At 36.5% G+C, this 15910-nt stretch overlaps 1 protein-coding gene across 4 annotated transcripts in view; it reads left to right on the plus strand.

Moving 5' to 3' along the window:
• Nucleotides 1-9221: 9221 nt before the first annotated feature.
• The window catches only part of LOC135710927 (fibulin-1), a 71181-nt gene continuing 64492 nt past the window's right edge, over nucleotides 9222-15910 (plus strand). For 2 of the 4 annotated variants that reach the window (XM_065233633.1, XM_065233636.1), the window contains exon 1: nucleotides 9341-9411. The gene's annotated coding sequence lies outside the window, so the exon portion shown is untranslated. Of the gene's footprint in view, nucleotides 9241-9276; nucleotides 9293-9340; nucleotides 9412-15910 lie in introns of those variants that run through there. The other 2 variants (XM_065233635.1, XM_065233634.1) reach the window with 2 other exon arrangements.

Consider the following 15910-nt stretch of genomic DNA (forward strand, 5'->3'; position numbering starts at 1 on the left):
CTTGCTATTTTCCTGACGATCGACAGTATGCCATTCACGGAAACGTATGAGAGCACTGTACACGGTCGATTTAGCCAATTTCAACGACTTCGTGATTTTTGAACCTGGCCTAGTTCGGCCTCTCTTAGTTCAGTCGCTAAAGGCGCAGCTACAAAGCAAGACCTTGCTGGAGGTGGCTGGGTTTGATTCCCGGTCCGGTCTAGGAATTTTTCGGGTTGGAAAATTTCTCGACTTCCCTGGGCATAGAAGTATGATTGGACTTGCCACACAATTATAACAATGCAAAAATGGTACAGGCATCGAAAGCTCTCAATTAATAACTGTTGAAGTGCGTCTAGCACACTTAGTTGAGAGCACGCAATAAGCTTATATGCGACATGCAATAAACTTGAAATGCGAAGAAGAAGAAGAAGAAGAAGAAGAAGAAGAAGAAGAAGAAGAAGAAGAAGAAAAAGAAGAAGTTAGATTTTCCAAGTTTTTTTCCAAAATTAATTTTAGGGTCGCGGCTTCGATCAAGGATAACTTGTTTTAAACAAAATGAATCGTAATGAACTTTTCAGCACTGAAAAAGGAAATATTTAAAAACAAACTGCTGTCAAAACAATCCAAATCCGACCGCTAGGAGCACTGCAGTAGAAAGTAACTTTGTGTAAATTTCCAGCGGAAACTTATGAAAATAAATGGAGAGGTTGGGAAGAACTTGGAAGTCGGAAGAAACTTCCAGAGCAAGTCTGAATGAGCATTCGGGGGAAGTCATATGAAACTTTCAGATGAACTTCCAGAGATAGTCTGCAGACACTTTCGGAGCCGTCAGCAAGACTTATGGTGTGAGTAGGAAGGAGCAAGAATTGTAAGGAAGTCTGAAAAAAAAATATGGAGAAAGTGAAATAGGGTTTATTTCAAAGATTTTTAGGCGATAAAAATCTTCATGAAGTTATTTTTTTTTAAATTTTTCGAAACATAAGGTTGATCAAATATTATTCTAAAAATCTTCATATCGGAAAATTTATCGTTAGCCGTAAAATATCCGTGCTAAAAATATCTTTTAATTGTTTTAAAAATCTGGATGAATCGCTGAAATGATATTTGGCTCAGTATTCACGCCCAGCAAGTATCTGTACAAGATAACTAGGATCTCTTTGAAGAATACCTCCTTGAAATTATAAAATAAAATTCAAACATCTGTTTTGATTTTTTCTCTCTTCTCTTTTTGTTGACAAAATAAAAAGAGAAGAGAGAAAAAATCAAAACATCAAATGATCAATGTAATATTTTGAAAAATAAAAAAATAAAAAAAGGATTTCATGATGATCTTTGATCATTGGAATAATCCCTGATATACACGCTATTTTCTGAAAATATCTAGGAAACATTGTTTAAATTCCTGAACATTTGAAGGTATTCGGAATAATACCTGGTCAACCTGAAGTCTTGAAAAAAATGCTGAGAACTTTAATAATATATTTTATCCCCTAAAGGTATTTGTAATTATCTGATCAATCTTCGAAGTTCTGAGAATATCTAAAAAGCATGATTTGAATTCTTGGACATTTGAAGATTTTCAGAACGATACGTGATCAGCCAATGCACAATGGTCCAGAATGCAGATTTAGGTGGAATGATATGTTTTGAGCCTGAAATTGAAACTTTAGACTAAAAGTCTCTTCTACAAAGTTGTTCCTTATAGCTAGGCCTTCATTTTTATGACAATGAATTCTAGGGTGGTTCTTCTTCTTCTTCTTCCTCTTCTTCTTCTTCTTCTTCTTCTTCTTCTTCTTCTTCTTCTTCTTATTCTTCGCTTTTTAAGCTTATTGCATATGTGTGTGTTCTAGATGCACTTCCACAGTTATTAATTGAGAGCTTTCGATGCCTGTACCATTTTTGCATTGTTATAATTGTGTGGCAAGTCCAATCATACTTCTATGCCCAGGGAAGTCGAGACATTTTCCAACCCGACAAAATCCTAGACCGGACCGGGAATTGAAACCAGCCACGTCCAGCATGGTCTTGCTTTGTAGCTGCGCCTTTAACGACTGAGCTAAGGGAGGGCCCTAGGGTGGTTCTTATTATCATTAAAATCAAAAATCTAACTTTTTGTTTGAATAAATTAAGGTATACATTCTTCGGCGAAGTTATAGCTTAGCTGATTTTAAGCAACTTCGTTGTTTCAAATTTCTCATGAAAGTCATCTTCAGGAAACTTTTAAAACTCCTTAAGACAAATGTTTTATATCGAGATTTGTTGTCTGTATCTCTTCTAATAAAAAAGATATACCCAAAGATAGTAAAAAATATCAATTTATTCCAATTGATTTTATACGAGTTAAAAAAATAAAATACCTGAAATTTTTTCATAATATTTAGAATTAAATACGCCCTTTCAAATGCTGTAAAAATACTTTTTTTTTGTTTGCCCCTACTAGGGATATTAACATTTGAAAAGTGCATATTTTTAGTAGAAAAACGTCAATAACTCCTGATCGGCGAAAGATATTGACAAGCTTTTTGCGGCAATTATTTGCGCCTTCTAAAGATCTAAAAGTTATTACAAGACACCTTTGCTGAGAAATTTGAAATAAGAAAACTAGAGCAAAACAACTGTTTTTTTAGAGCCACCCTAACTCAATTCAAGAAAATAGCTCTAAATCGGCCAATACAAAGCCAAGATACAAAAAAGTTGTGTTTTAGAGCCACCCTAACTCAATTCAAGAAAATAGCTCTAAATCGGCCAATTTAAGAGATAAAAAAAATGATTTCTACAAAGTTGCTTGAAATTAGCTCAGCTATAACTTTGCCGAAGAATTCATACCTTAATTTATTCAAACAAAAAAGTTAGATTTTTGATTTTAATGATAATAAGAACCACCCTAGATTTCAATGTCATAACAATGAGGGCCTAACTATAAGGAACAACTTTGTAGAAGAGACTTTTATTCTAAAGTCTCAATTTCAGGGTCAAAACATATCATTCCACCTAAATCTGCATTCTGGACCACTGTGCAATGTAATATCTGATCAATCTGCTATTTTACGAGAATATCTGAGAAACATTAATAGAATTGTTGCACAATTGAAGATCTTTAGAATGATATCTGGTCAATCAGCTGTCTAGGAAAAAAACAAATCCAGAGGGCTTTATAGGGATATTTGCGATGGTCTTCGGAATAATTCTTGATCTACCTTCAATCTTCTGGATAATTTCAAAGTCTGCAGGTCGACTAAATATTATTCTGAAGATCTTCAACTGTTCACCAATTCTAATTATGTTTCTCATACATTCTCGAAAGATAGCACGAAGAACAGCAACTATTCAAAAGACGTTCAGGTGTTAACATATCTTGATAAAGTCATAATTATTATTATTATTATTATATTGAAGACCTTCAATTGCCTAAAAATTCAAATAATGTGTTCCAGATATTTTCAGAAGATAGAAAGTGAATCGGGAGTTATTCAGGTGTTTAAAATCGTCTTAAATTTCCATAAATATTTTTTCAAGACTTCAAGTTGATCACGTATTATTGTGATGTGAATGCACCTGAATTCAAATATTGTTTCACATATGTTCTCAGAAGAAAGATCTCCATAAAGCCTTTTCGGATTTTTTAAAGTCTTTACGTTGATTACGTTATTCTGAAGACATTCAAATGTCCATGATTTCAAATCTTGTTTATCAGATATTCTCAGAAGATAGAAGGTAGAACAGGAGTTATCCCGAAGACCTTCAGGCGATCAAAGATCTCCATAAAATCATCTGGATTTTTTTTCAAGAATGCAGATTGACCAGATCGTATTCTGAAGATATTAAACCAGGCCTGCCCAACCTTCCAAAACTTGTTTTTTAAATGGCTGTCTCTATTTTCGATGAACATGTTTCTAGCTTTATTTTGTTTCTTTCTCATTTATGCTGGGCTGAAATTTATAATGATGAATAAAATTGGATTAAAATTATGCCATTTCTGAGATCATTTTTGTTTTTCAAAACTTTAGCTTGATGAAGTATTATTCAGTAGATTAATTAATCATCAGTCGTCATATCTTATTGCCCAAATATCTTTTGATGATATTCCTGACTATGCTGAATGAATCAATGACATTATATTGTGCTCAATATTTCCATTCCGTAAAGTTTTGTCCCCTTTGCTATCGGTGATAGACAGCGGCAGTTGCAGCAATACAAATTATCACCCTTTTAAAGATTGGACACACGATAACTTCCATACTCTTCTCCGGTAATAGCTTCTCTCCCAAAATCTTGGTTTCCGTACCGGACGTAAGTAGGGTAGAGAACTTCTTCGGCTAATCGTCCATTTTGGGCCTATCGAGCAGAAAACTTCAAATAAATCCATAACTTCAGAGTTAACAAGTAAATTATGCGTTTAGTACTATACTTTAGTTAATAAGCTACGGAACGAAGTCAATAAGAACGCGTGATATGATGGTTTGCACCCATTATTCCCAAAAACAAAACAAGCGCTCCGACCGAATCATGTTTTATCTTCATCCGATAGGCCGAAGTGAATTCATTGGCGTTTCAATGCGTTAGGCCGAGTTCAGAATCCGTAGGCCGAGTTTGGCGTCAAGAAGCAGTGTTAGATTTTTGACAATATCTCAACGATTGGTTTCTCTTTATCAAATCTTAAGGTTCATACAGAAAGGCAAATAATTTGGAAGCCGTCAGTAATAATAACATTCCGTTGGGTGCTAAACTGCGCTAGATTAAGAAAGACTTAGTGCGGAATGTGCTTAATTTTCCGGAAATGGGGTACTTAACCCTATATAACATAGCGATTCTATTATTATTATTTTTTTTCGATTTGTTTTCCGTACTGAGTACCAATGTTACCGACGCCAGGCCAGGGAAGCAGTTTCCACACCTGGACCCTACCTATCAACTCATGAACCGGGGACCAACGGCTTTACTTCCCCTCCGAAGGAAGACGTGATCAGAGATTTCATGGCTCAGAAAATCCCGGCGGCGCCGACTGGGATTGAACCCAGGGGTGAGAAGTAATCACACTTACCACTACACACCCGGCGCCGCTACTTCTATAATCTTACACCTAAATTGATCTTGCCTTTTTCGACAACCTTGTTCGGTTAATTAGGGACTACTGGATGCTGAACAAACCAGATGGATATCACCAGTTGTTACTGATTTCTTCTCTTCGTCGTCCACCCACTAGATCACCCACGCTCACTTGTCCCGTCTGCATGAGCACTTCCAAGCAGCCGAATACCATTGGCTGCTCAATTGTACGCCAAGTTTTCATCTACTCTTTTCTCTGAGTGCCCAGTTGACTCTTCTGGCCCATGACCGTCCGTTCTTATTCTATAATACCACTTTCGGAAACACCCACTGCTCTGGGCTCAAGCTATTCTTGCTGGATCTTCAAGCTGTCGTGTGCTGAATCACCGTCATAGTTTCTCATTCCAGAACTGAAAACGATCGATCCCAACCAGCCCGCTAATCGCCCTTTATAATGCGACTTTAAAGCACTGAAACCCTATATTAACCTTATATAGCAAAAAGCAGTGTCAACATTTCAAAGGGGTGTAATTGCTTTTGTAAACAATGGCTTCAGACGTCGATTTCTTGCAAATAAACGCTCACCCCTCCAAGTTAACAATGCTAGATAGTAAAGGAAATATTCCTCTACCTGTTGGCTTTATTATTTTTTATAAGTGAGCATTTATTCGCGAGAAACTAAAGACTAAAGCCATTGTTTACAAATACAATTACGCACCTTTGAAATGTTGGCTCTGAAAGGGTGATTATCGGGTAGTTAGTAGGCTTGGCGATTACTTGGGCTGGTCATCGACTAGAAGGTGAGACGCAAAATCGCAATGCATTTATTTCGAACATCAAAAAGACTCCGTCTCCATCTTCGGATGATAAAGATGTGGTCGATTTGATTCTCGCTATGTCTATTACGGGAAACCAACGTAATTTTGTGCACCATTTTTGCGTCATAGACATTTATCATCGTACAAACTATGCCGAATTTGGGCCTTTTAATCTAATGATGACTATGTACAATAAACATTGCGATACTATTGACTTTTGTAACCAGTTGGTTACAATCCGTGGGTTTTCGTCTGTAAGAGTTGTTATTGTTTGGAAAATTCACGTATTTTAATAACAAACCCAGGAGGCGCACACAGTGGAGAATGAAACAACCTTCAAATGAGGAGGCGTCCATGTAGACCAGTTGAGTGTGAAGTGCAGTGCAAATAGAATACAACCCCTTTGGGTTTGGGCTGGAAAGCCTGCCTCCGTTTAGGACCTCGTACCGTAAAATAAAACGGTCTCACACGGCTCGGCTCGGAAGTCAAGATGGCTTCCGCGCCTAATCGGTAATGATCCTCGATCGTCGCTTAGGCCGCTGGCCTTCATTGCTAAGGAGGGTCCCGTCTTGGCTCGACCAAGGTGGCCTTGCCACGGTCAGCCGATGTTGTCACAACGGAAGATGCCTGCCAGCCAAACGAGCCAGCAACGCTTGCTGAGCCGTGTGTGGCTGATGTTTTGCCACCAGATCCGCCATTCCCCAAAGCAGCAATAACATTGTTTGCAGCTCGCGCCGCAAGTTTCCGGCCTCACGGTAGTGCAGGAGCAGCCGTGTGGGCCAGCGCCAGCGTCGCGACGCCGTAGTAGATTCCACTGCAGCAATGAGTACTAAATTTTAGACCCTCGCAAACACGCCACATGAGATCAAAATCAACTTTATATTTATTTTGGATAGACCGAATGCTCGACAAAGTTTGAAGAATTGGAGAATTTATATGAAGTAACTTTGCTGAATAAACCAATTTACTATCTCTAATAATTCATGATTTATACATTTTTCAAATAAATAATAGAGGTTTAAAGTTAGCTATCTAATCATTGATTTCTTCTGCATGATTTTTCTATCTATTTTTATAACTTCCATGGCGCATACTTGGTTGAGGCAACTTGGTTGCAATCTAAATTTTGTACCAAAGTTAAAAACGATTGCATAAAAAATAAGCCCTTTTCACAAGTTAATTAACTGAGTTAAAAAATACCTCCATTCACGAATGAAAGTACGTTATAACAGTGCGGGGTAAGATCGTCAAGCTTATGGGGTAAGACAGGCACTCTTTACCAAACGAGCTTCTTGCATACTAAAATTTGATTAAATTATATGTTTTGCGGGGCTTAGTGAATCATGATGGTATTCATAATGATTAAGAAAGCATTCATTAGAATCATCGTCGCTGGCTCGCTAACCTTATATACGTTTGTAGGTATGTGCATACAACTTGATTCATATATATTCAGCTTAATTGGTTAGCTTACTTTTTGCACAGTAGTTGAATTGATTGGCAGTGTTCAAAAAAGTTATTGCATGGGTTGCCCAATCTAAATCTCAAACATATCTAATGTTGAGAAAAGTGTGAGTTTGTGACAAGCAAATGCATATTTTCATTTCATTTCCCTTTATGTTCACATGTTATTTTTAATTTCAGATCGCAAACCAAATGCCTTCAAATTTTGCACAGCTGTTGGCGGCTTCAATACAAATTGAAAACGCCATTGAGAGTGAATATTTGTGACCCACCCTTACACCGAAAACTCCAAATAGGGTGACGGTCTTACCTCACTTAACGAATGACGGTCTTACCCCTATTGAAATTTCTCCAAAACTGCCTACGTAGTATATGGATAGCTCCTTTGGACACAAACTGACATGATCCAAAACCTAGGAAATGACACACGAAATGACAGTATTTAATATTGAGTAACCAGATCCACAACGATATCATGCCAAAAAAAGCTCACTGCAGATTAGAGCATTTTGGCCGAGTTTAAGTAAGTAAGAATTGTCAGATCTGACCTTGGATCACGGCCACGGTGAGTTGGTCCACTTACAAAGAACAATGTTCCTTACTTTGACATATTTTCCACGGCTTCAACCTCTCCTGTGCGCTCGAATATGCACTCGGACAATTTGCAACACTTATGCTAGTAAACGGATTCTGCTCTCCGAATGGCGGCCTAGATTTGGTCTTGTAGTCTAAAAACAAAGCCTTTCGTTAACTATTTATAGGACCACTTTTTTTTTGAAACGATGTTGTTTCATTTCTATTTTCAAACAACACCATGGACACTGAATCTGATATTCGAATTACCAGTATAATATTATTATTCCTGCGACCCTGACGGTGTCAGTGACCCATTTTCAGCCACCACCCAACCACCCCTGTCCGAGTGAACTGAGGCATCGTTTTCATGCATTTGACCAAATTATGTACGCCTCTCCTCCTTTTCCGTTCTGTCTTGCTAGACACAGCTATTTTAGTGCCAATCCGGAGTGGATGCATTATTTAGTTCTAACTTGGATGATGCCGTCAGTTGCCTCACACTTGAGAGCAAAGCAGTAAATCATACATTCGTCGATCCGTCTGGAAAATATGCGCATATGGAGATGTAGAATTGACTACGGAACGGACAGAGCCCCATTGTTGTATTCTAGTTTGTTCCTTCTTTCCTTGGTCTGTGTATTTGTCGCAAGAAAGTAACTTTTCAGTGAAACCATATTCATTCAGTCCTATTTTCAGCGAAACCGACGACACAAAAACCAACGCTCTGCTCTACAACAGAGTAAGTGATAACTTTTCCACAAATTTGGCATTGACTCCATGAATTTTCTTGCAATCAAGAAGAAAACCATGAGAAATATGTTGGCACGTTTCGTATTTCCTGCCAGTTGATAAATTTCCTACCCCTTCATCTGAGTCCCCCTTTCCTTTTAAGGGAAGTAGAATACTTTTCTTTTTCCAGCTGAAAGATTTTCATTGTACTTCGCTCTACCTAACCTAGAATGCTCTGACTCTTCGCGCTTGATTCACCAACACCTAGGAAGCGGAGAAAAATCAGTTGCACAACAAATTTCTCAGTTTGCCCTCTCGGCTGACGAATCCTGCTGTGTTGAACCCAATGCAGTTAAGAAGAGATTCTACTTCTCTAAGTCGGAGACGAGTGCGTCACTTCATGTAGGGCAAGCAAGGCATGGAGAAGGTGAACAGAAAAAAAATGTATGTACATATTTGAGAGATATCTGCTTGGAAGTGGGTTCTAATTATCATAAAGCAAACATCGGCTATATATTGGCCTCCACGGGTTAAATCTGGTGACAGTGGCTTGCCAAGAGCGTTCAGTGCTTGAGGATCGTTCGTCGCGGTAACACAGTGGATTGGAGGTGGATCTCCAGCTTAGGTTAGATCCAAATTGTTGGAAGTTTCTAGTTGGTGAATTGGTGAAATGAGAAGTGATTGATGTTTTTTTGGAATATAAAAGTGAAATGTATTGTGCTTAGAACTATTAAACGGTGAAGTGAAAAGAATTTTCCTGCTAAATGAAGTGGAAGCTTTTGAGCCTTGAAAACACGTAATCTCTTTTGTGAGGGTTTCAGCTTGTGTTTCTAGTGGTGTTCAATATTTCTTGCATGGTGCTGCTTCTTGGTTCAGAATATTTTCTAGTCTGTTAATTCATTCACTGATTTGATAACAGTGACGTCCGTAATGTTCATTTAAACATTTTTAAAATTTTGCCCAGATGTAGGAAGTTTATGAACAACTTTCTATTAGAAATAATAAAATAATCGTTAATTTTCGTTTCGAACATAAAAGTAGGAAATCTTAAGGTATCGCTCTTGAATATGGAAGCTAGCAATTTTTTATTTGCTTCGTTAACCGACGTAGATTAGTTGACATACATATTCAGTTTCTGTTTTAAATATATAAAAGTACAATTTTGTCTTAATACTATAAAAAATAAAGAATTGAATAAAAACTAAGCAGCGTCTGCTCTCCTTTTTTTTCTTCTTATGAGTTATGATTCCGTATGGAGGTAAAATATTGTTTTAGTTTATGCCGAGATGTTGTACAGTCAATGGTTTCGCAGAATTTATTGCAAGAGGCCATCATGCAATTGAATGGCCCATATTTTGCATAATTTGTGTGATGATGGTTGTTCATTTCGATTTCGATTTCGGAGTTAGTTTCAATAAAAATTCTGTTGCGTTAATGCGTTGCGATACGATATCGTTTTCTATTTGAACCCTTTGTAGAATTACGAATTTTGAACACTCGTCGTTGAGGTGGATTAAAAAAGAGCGTACGTAAATTTCGTTCAATTTATTAGTGTGTGGATAAACAATAAATGAAATTAGATGGTTTTTATATTTATTTTATTAATTAAATTTAATATATTTCTAGATAGAGCTGGAATTAGGGCGTAACAGCTTTTGTAAACAATGACTTCTCTCGTTGATTTCTAGGCATTAAAGGAACGCCTGTACAAACAAACTGCACCACCGGGTAGGGGAACTCTTCCTCTAGTCGATCGTGACGTCGATTTGCCAGGGAGAGCCATGACTTATGAAAAATTATCGAGAGAAGTCATTGTTTACAAAAGCTGATTCGCCCTAATTCCAGCTCTATCTAGATTTGATTACTGAATGGATTCAGCTGACTGCATTGAACATTGTTGTTGAACAGAGTAAAAGGCATTGATTTGTCAGTTTATTGGTTTTCGTCTTTCTCGTACACCGAAAGGCTATTGAAAAAAAAAACAATTTTGATCTAAGGCTCGGAGGGTCAAATGACTCAGCACAACAAGTATCTACGAGAAGAGTAGAGTAAATGGAACCTATGAACGCAAAATTTTCACCAAACCATGCCCTGAAATGTGATGCATACTCATACAAAAAATAAGGGCTTATGGCCTTCATTCATTGCCGATAATAGGCAAAGGTATTGAGGTGCGCCAACAATTGCAAATATTTAAAACCTGTGCCCAATGGTTTCAATGGAATTTCATTTTAAAATTGAACTAATTGTCCAGATGATGTCAAAATTGACTTCATTGCTATTCCTATGATATAGTCGGAGACGAGCCAGCCAACGGCTGAAAGTCTCCTTAATAAAGATATATAAAAAAAAAAAAAAATATTCCTATGATTTTATGATATTGATCCACAAGTTCACACTTTTGTTCCTTTCAATTGGACAGGAATCGTTCATATTATTTGAAATAAAATTAGGGTATTTGATTCTGGTTGGACCTATCCAAAAACTGATGATGGTTGGACCTATTTTTTCAATCGCTAGTTTAGTCAATCTTCGCTAATTTTTTTTTCAAAGATCACTTTACTATCATAAAAACTCTTTTTCTTCAAATTGCATGGGTGTTTTATTGAAAAAACTTCAAAACAATTGAGTTTCAATGTGTTTTCAAAACAGTTCACTTTCCACGCATTAGCTCGTCATCATGCCTTACTTTCAAACATACAAAAAAGGAATATTTTTTACATTTATTTTTATTTTCATGCAGTAAAATACTGCTTTAAGGTGTAAACAACACTCTAGTACGCCATTTATTCATTGGTTTCACTAAAATGTTTGAATAATTGACGAAATTCGAATAGATAAATATGATCATGGTTGGACCTACGTATGATGATGGTTGGACCTATGTGTTTCCTAAGACGGCCGCTAGGTGCGCTTAGGTTTGTCTACATCCTTCATGCGCAGCTGATTTGAAATACGATTTCGTTTTGGCCGAGTGATCAGTTTCTGAAGTTGAAAAAATGGCTAAAGAAAAGAGTTATACGGTTGGCCAAGGCACTCAATTTTGTAATTGATCTTGTTATAAAATTTGGAAGTAATGTGTCGCAAGTGTCGCATGATAGGTTTTATTCCTTCCGTGTCAAAATTGGGACCATGTTCCATATACCCTGAAACTTGTTCCGGCCATATCTCCGGAACCAGTTGACCGATTCCAAAAATATTCGATAGCTTTCAATGGGAGCACAATACCTATAGTTTGACGTTAAAAATTTTCCAAATCGGGTCAATGATTTCCGAGAAAATGAGCCATGATGAATAGCTAATGCGTGGAAAGAGAACTTTTTTTAAAAACGAAGTTAAACTCAAATTTCTTGATTTTTTTAAATAGCAAATTCATAAAAAAAAATGTATAAAAAGGGTTTTTTTTCATGATACCAATAATTCTAAACAAGTTTTTGAACAAATGCTAAACTAGCATTTGCAAAAATAGGTTCAACCATCATCATTTTTTAGGTCCAACCATGATCATAATTCTTTGCTGAATAAAATCGTTTTATAAAATCATTTGTTCATAATATTTAACTTTTTATGTTTTTATTAGAAACAAGGAAGGTAGATCTTTCCCCTAATCACGCATTTTTCATAATTATATGTTGAATTCATAAAAAAATACGACATGAATGTTGACGTCGTGTGAAACTGGCCCAAATAGGTCCAACCAACATCAGTTACCCTATTTGTTTGTTCAGTGTTCACTCGGCTGTCGACAGAAGCAGACCACTCTCAATGTGTGGCATGCGATCGTCTGTTTACTCGGCAGCAACCATTGTGTGGTCCTCCTCATTGTTCTTCATCAGCAGTTCTTTCGGTCGATGCGTCGTTGACTTTGGAAAGCAACCGTTTCGTGATAAGTGTGAGTGCTGACCACGTTTTGCGTCCTTTGCTACAATGGAACCGCTCTGAATAAAATTATTTGGTGGTTGTTAGAAAGATTTTCAAACTTAAAAATGTTCTGTTGTTGATAACATGCAATAAGGTACTGTTCTGTTTTTGGCTACACGCTTCTCGTTTTTTAATTGTGAAAAATGGAATAATTTTTGCATTTTGAATATTTTGTATTAATTGACTGCACTGAGCAGATCATGGTGAGGCCGAATACTATTAGGCCGGAAGTCATTAAGTCGAATGGGTTACTAAGCCGAATGGATAATTAGGCCATTATTTTAATAGTTGTTGGCTTTTCATAGTACCCCTAATAAACTAGTACCACACACGAACCATACCGAAGAGGTGATTAGGCGCATCTTATGGTTATTTTCTTTGCGGGACGGCTTTAATATTGTTCCAGTATGAGAAAAGAATGAGTAGCGTACAAAGGCAACATTATGTTGATGAACAGTTTATCCAAGATGTCAAAAACCATTACCAAAATATGCTCGAAAACAATTGCTAATTATTAGAATAATGAAAAATGCACTATTGAAAATCTTAAACTAGATGTATCCTGAGATGACATTTATTGAAACTCGGAAGAATTGCTCATATATAAATGAAAGAAAAATCAGCTTTGAAATTTTCTAAACTTGAAATGTCTTCAGATTTAGAAATATTCTTCACTTTGTTAATTTAAAATTGAGCATTCGGCATATTTAAGATTAGAATGTTCATATTCTGGTCGTTTGGCTGTTGACTGTTGGCAGTTGTTCATGTTTCAAAGAAGGAGAAATCCTCTAAGAAAAATCATAGGCTAAACATTACTTAGCTGGAAATAAACGAGATCTTGAAAAATGTTCCAATTATATGTTCTTAAAACATTTTAAATTCACTTTAATTCATTTTTCATCATGTTTATCGAAGTCCTAGAATCCAGGAAAATTTAATAAGTCGGAAATCTTAGTGCTAAGCTCGTACTCAAAATTTAATTATGAGTGAAATTCGATTTTTTTTTCCTAGGTCAAGAGTATGTAATGTCTCAGGCAGCGATCTATGTTAAATTCATAAAGTCCTAGAGTTTTGGAAATTCTCTGAAGAAATAGTCTTAGTTCAAACTTTGATTTTTCTAAATTCGGCCTAACATCTTTTAGATATTGATCACACAGGGGAAATTGCGCTAATGTTGGCCTATGGATCTAAGATTGGGCCCATCGCTAAAAATCTGCTATTCATCAATTGTATCTAGATGAACGCGTCATTGGGACGGTACTAATGGATATTTTTGGTTGCTATTGAAAATTTAGTCGATTGCTGACTTTATGTATGGGCCAAAATTAGGGACACTTAGGCCGACATTACATACATAAAACAACATACTACGTTAGTTGGTTTTATTTTTATCTGTGATTTTTAATTGTTTAAAATTGTGACGAAATAGTGTCAGGTTTTGAACGCTTATAAAATGGTACTTTCTGAATGAGTTTCAATTTTAATTACACTATTTGATTCAGATTGAATGTAAGATATGTTTGGTATACAGATGATAGTTGTTGGTCAATGGTTATCTTTCGAAAATTGATCGAACTTTTTAGCGGTAATCAACCAATCACGTGCTCGCTCGCTATGACTCTCGATAGAACAAAGAGACGAGCAGATGGCGCGAGGTTATAAAAAAGCGTATCAGGATGTTTTGTATCAGTTAGTCTGCGGATGAAACGGAGGACACTCGACGCATCGCTTGACATTATTGTATTTATTTTGTACTCAGATCTCAGCAATACTCTCGTTTATTAGCTGAATATCGGCATGTTTTTACTGAGGCCCAATAAAATAAAATGCCGAACTACACTACAATATAAACTATGTGTATACATTCTTCTAGCGGTGGATTGTCAAAACATTGGAATTCAGGCACAAAATCTACAATTAATAAGCATGAGCATGAGCACCCGTGGTTTGCTACTCCGTTATTGCCAGATCAGCTGTAATTAAACATAGAACCAATAGACATTGCTACTAGTTGTCAGTATTCATACTCAATGGGTAAAAATTGGTGATCTCAGCACCGGCCATGTTCGAATGCAGATCAATAAAGGAATTGGTAGGAATGTATTGACACTCGATTAGATGGAACCCTAATTAACAAATACCATAAATTGACGATAAAATAAATAGTAGAACTATTCCAAAAATGGTTTGGATGTGACCAAAGTGACATTTTAGATGAATCGACACTAGGTAGCACTAGTTCAAATTACATGCTTAACATGACTTCTCGATTAAATTGAAGGCGTGTTAGGAAAAATTGTTCAAATGAATAGTAATGTTTGGATGAAGAGCATCTCAGTTCAGAATTCGCTCACCAGCCAGTGCTAGTGTACCATTTAGATTCAAGTTGTTTGCGTATCTTGACATCTTGGCTAGAAAAAAAGTGATTCAGATTCATAAGGCCTATGGGATAGTCATAACTTGTGTAAAATTTGCATCAATTTCCATTTGATTCTAAAGGCTTGCTTAAGCAGTCTTCATTTCGGCTAGATAGGGGGTTGCTTTCTTTAGAAAGTTACTCAAATGGATAAGACCTATTGTATACCGGGCAAGTCCGATCAGTATTCTCATATATGTCAGCGCTTATGTACTATTTGACTTCTGATTACTTGCTTTAACTTGGCTGCTCTGCTACTTAGAACGTTGCTGTCTTTGGAAAAGTTGTTCAGATGAATACAAGAAATTCCGAATTATTGCTACGTTCCTGCCTGGAATTATGCCTCTGTCTTCAACTTTTCATTATATTTGCTGTTCCCAACAAACAATTTGACTTGATTAACAGCTGAATAAGCAATTTTTTAGCTGAAAAAGGTTATTGTTGCCTGAATAAGCTCTTATTCTACATTCAATGTTTGTTGGGTTATTTAGGAAATGGTGACAACATAACCACAAATAATATTGTCTTGTCAATATCTCACGATGTATGCAATTTGCTTGGAAATCTTTCTCAAAGGCAAGAGGACAAATAATCATGAAAATTATGAAAACTATACTTATAACTAGAACTAAATGTTGTATGTATGGGGTTTTATTCATTCGATTGGGAGTTTAATATGCTACAATGAAACAAGCATTTTGACATTCCATTTACAACGTTTGATATTTTATAGATTTTTAATTGAGCTCAAAAATAAGTTAAATAAGTTTCAGTTCTGAAACTATAAGATTTGTGATGTAAGGTCAAGGGGTGGGTCACTTCGCACACCAATCGGATTGGGGATGACGCGGGAAGTGGCGGGTATGTGAAATTTTGGTGTTTTGTGTTCGTAGGATAATAAAAGTCGTATTTTTTAGGGTTTTATAATGCCCTCAAAGGCAGACCAGAAACCTAGTCT

The sequence above is a fragment of the Ochlerotatus camptorhynchus genome, unplaced genomic scaffold (genome assembly GCF_037179485.1).
Source record: "Ochlerotatus camptorhynchus isolate MF236.1 unplaced genomic scaffold, CSIRO-AGI_Acam_v1.1 ptg000406l, whole genome shotgun sequence".
NCBI classification, from domain to species: Eukaryota; Metazoa; Arthropoda; class Insecta; order Diptera; family Culicidae; genus Ochlerotatus; species Ochlerotatus camptorhynchus.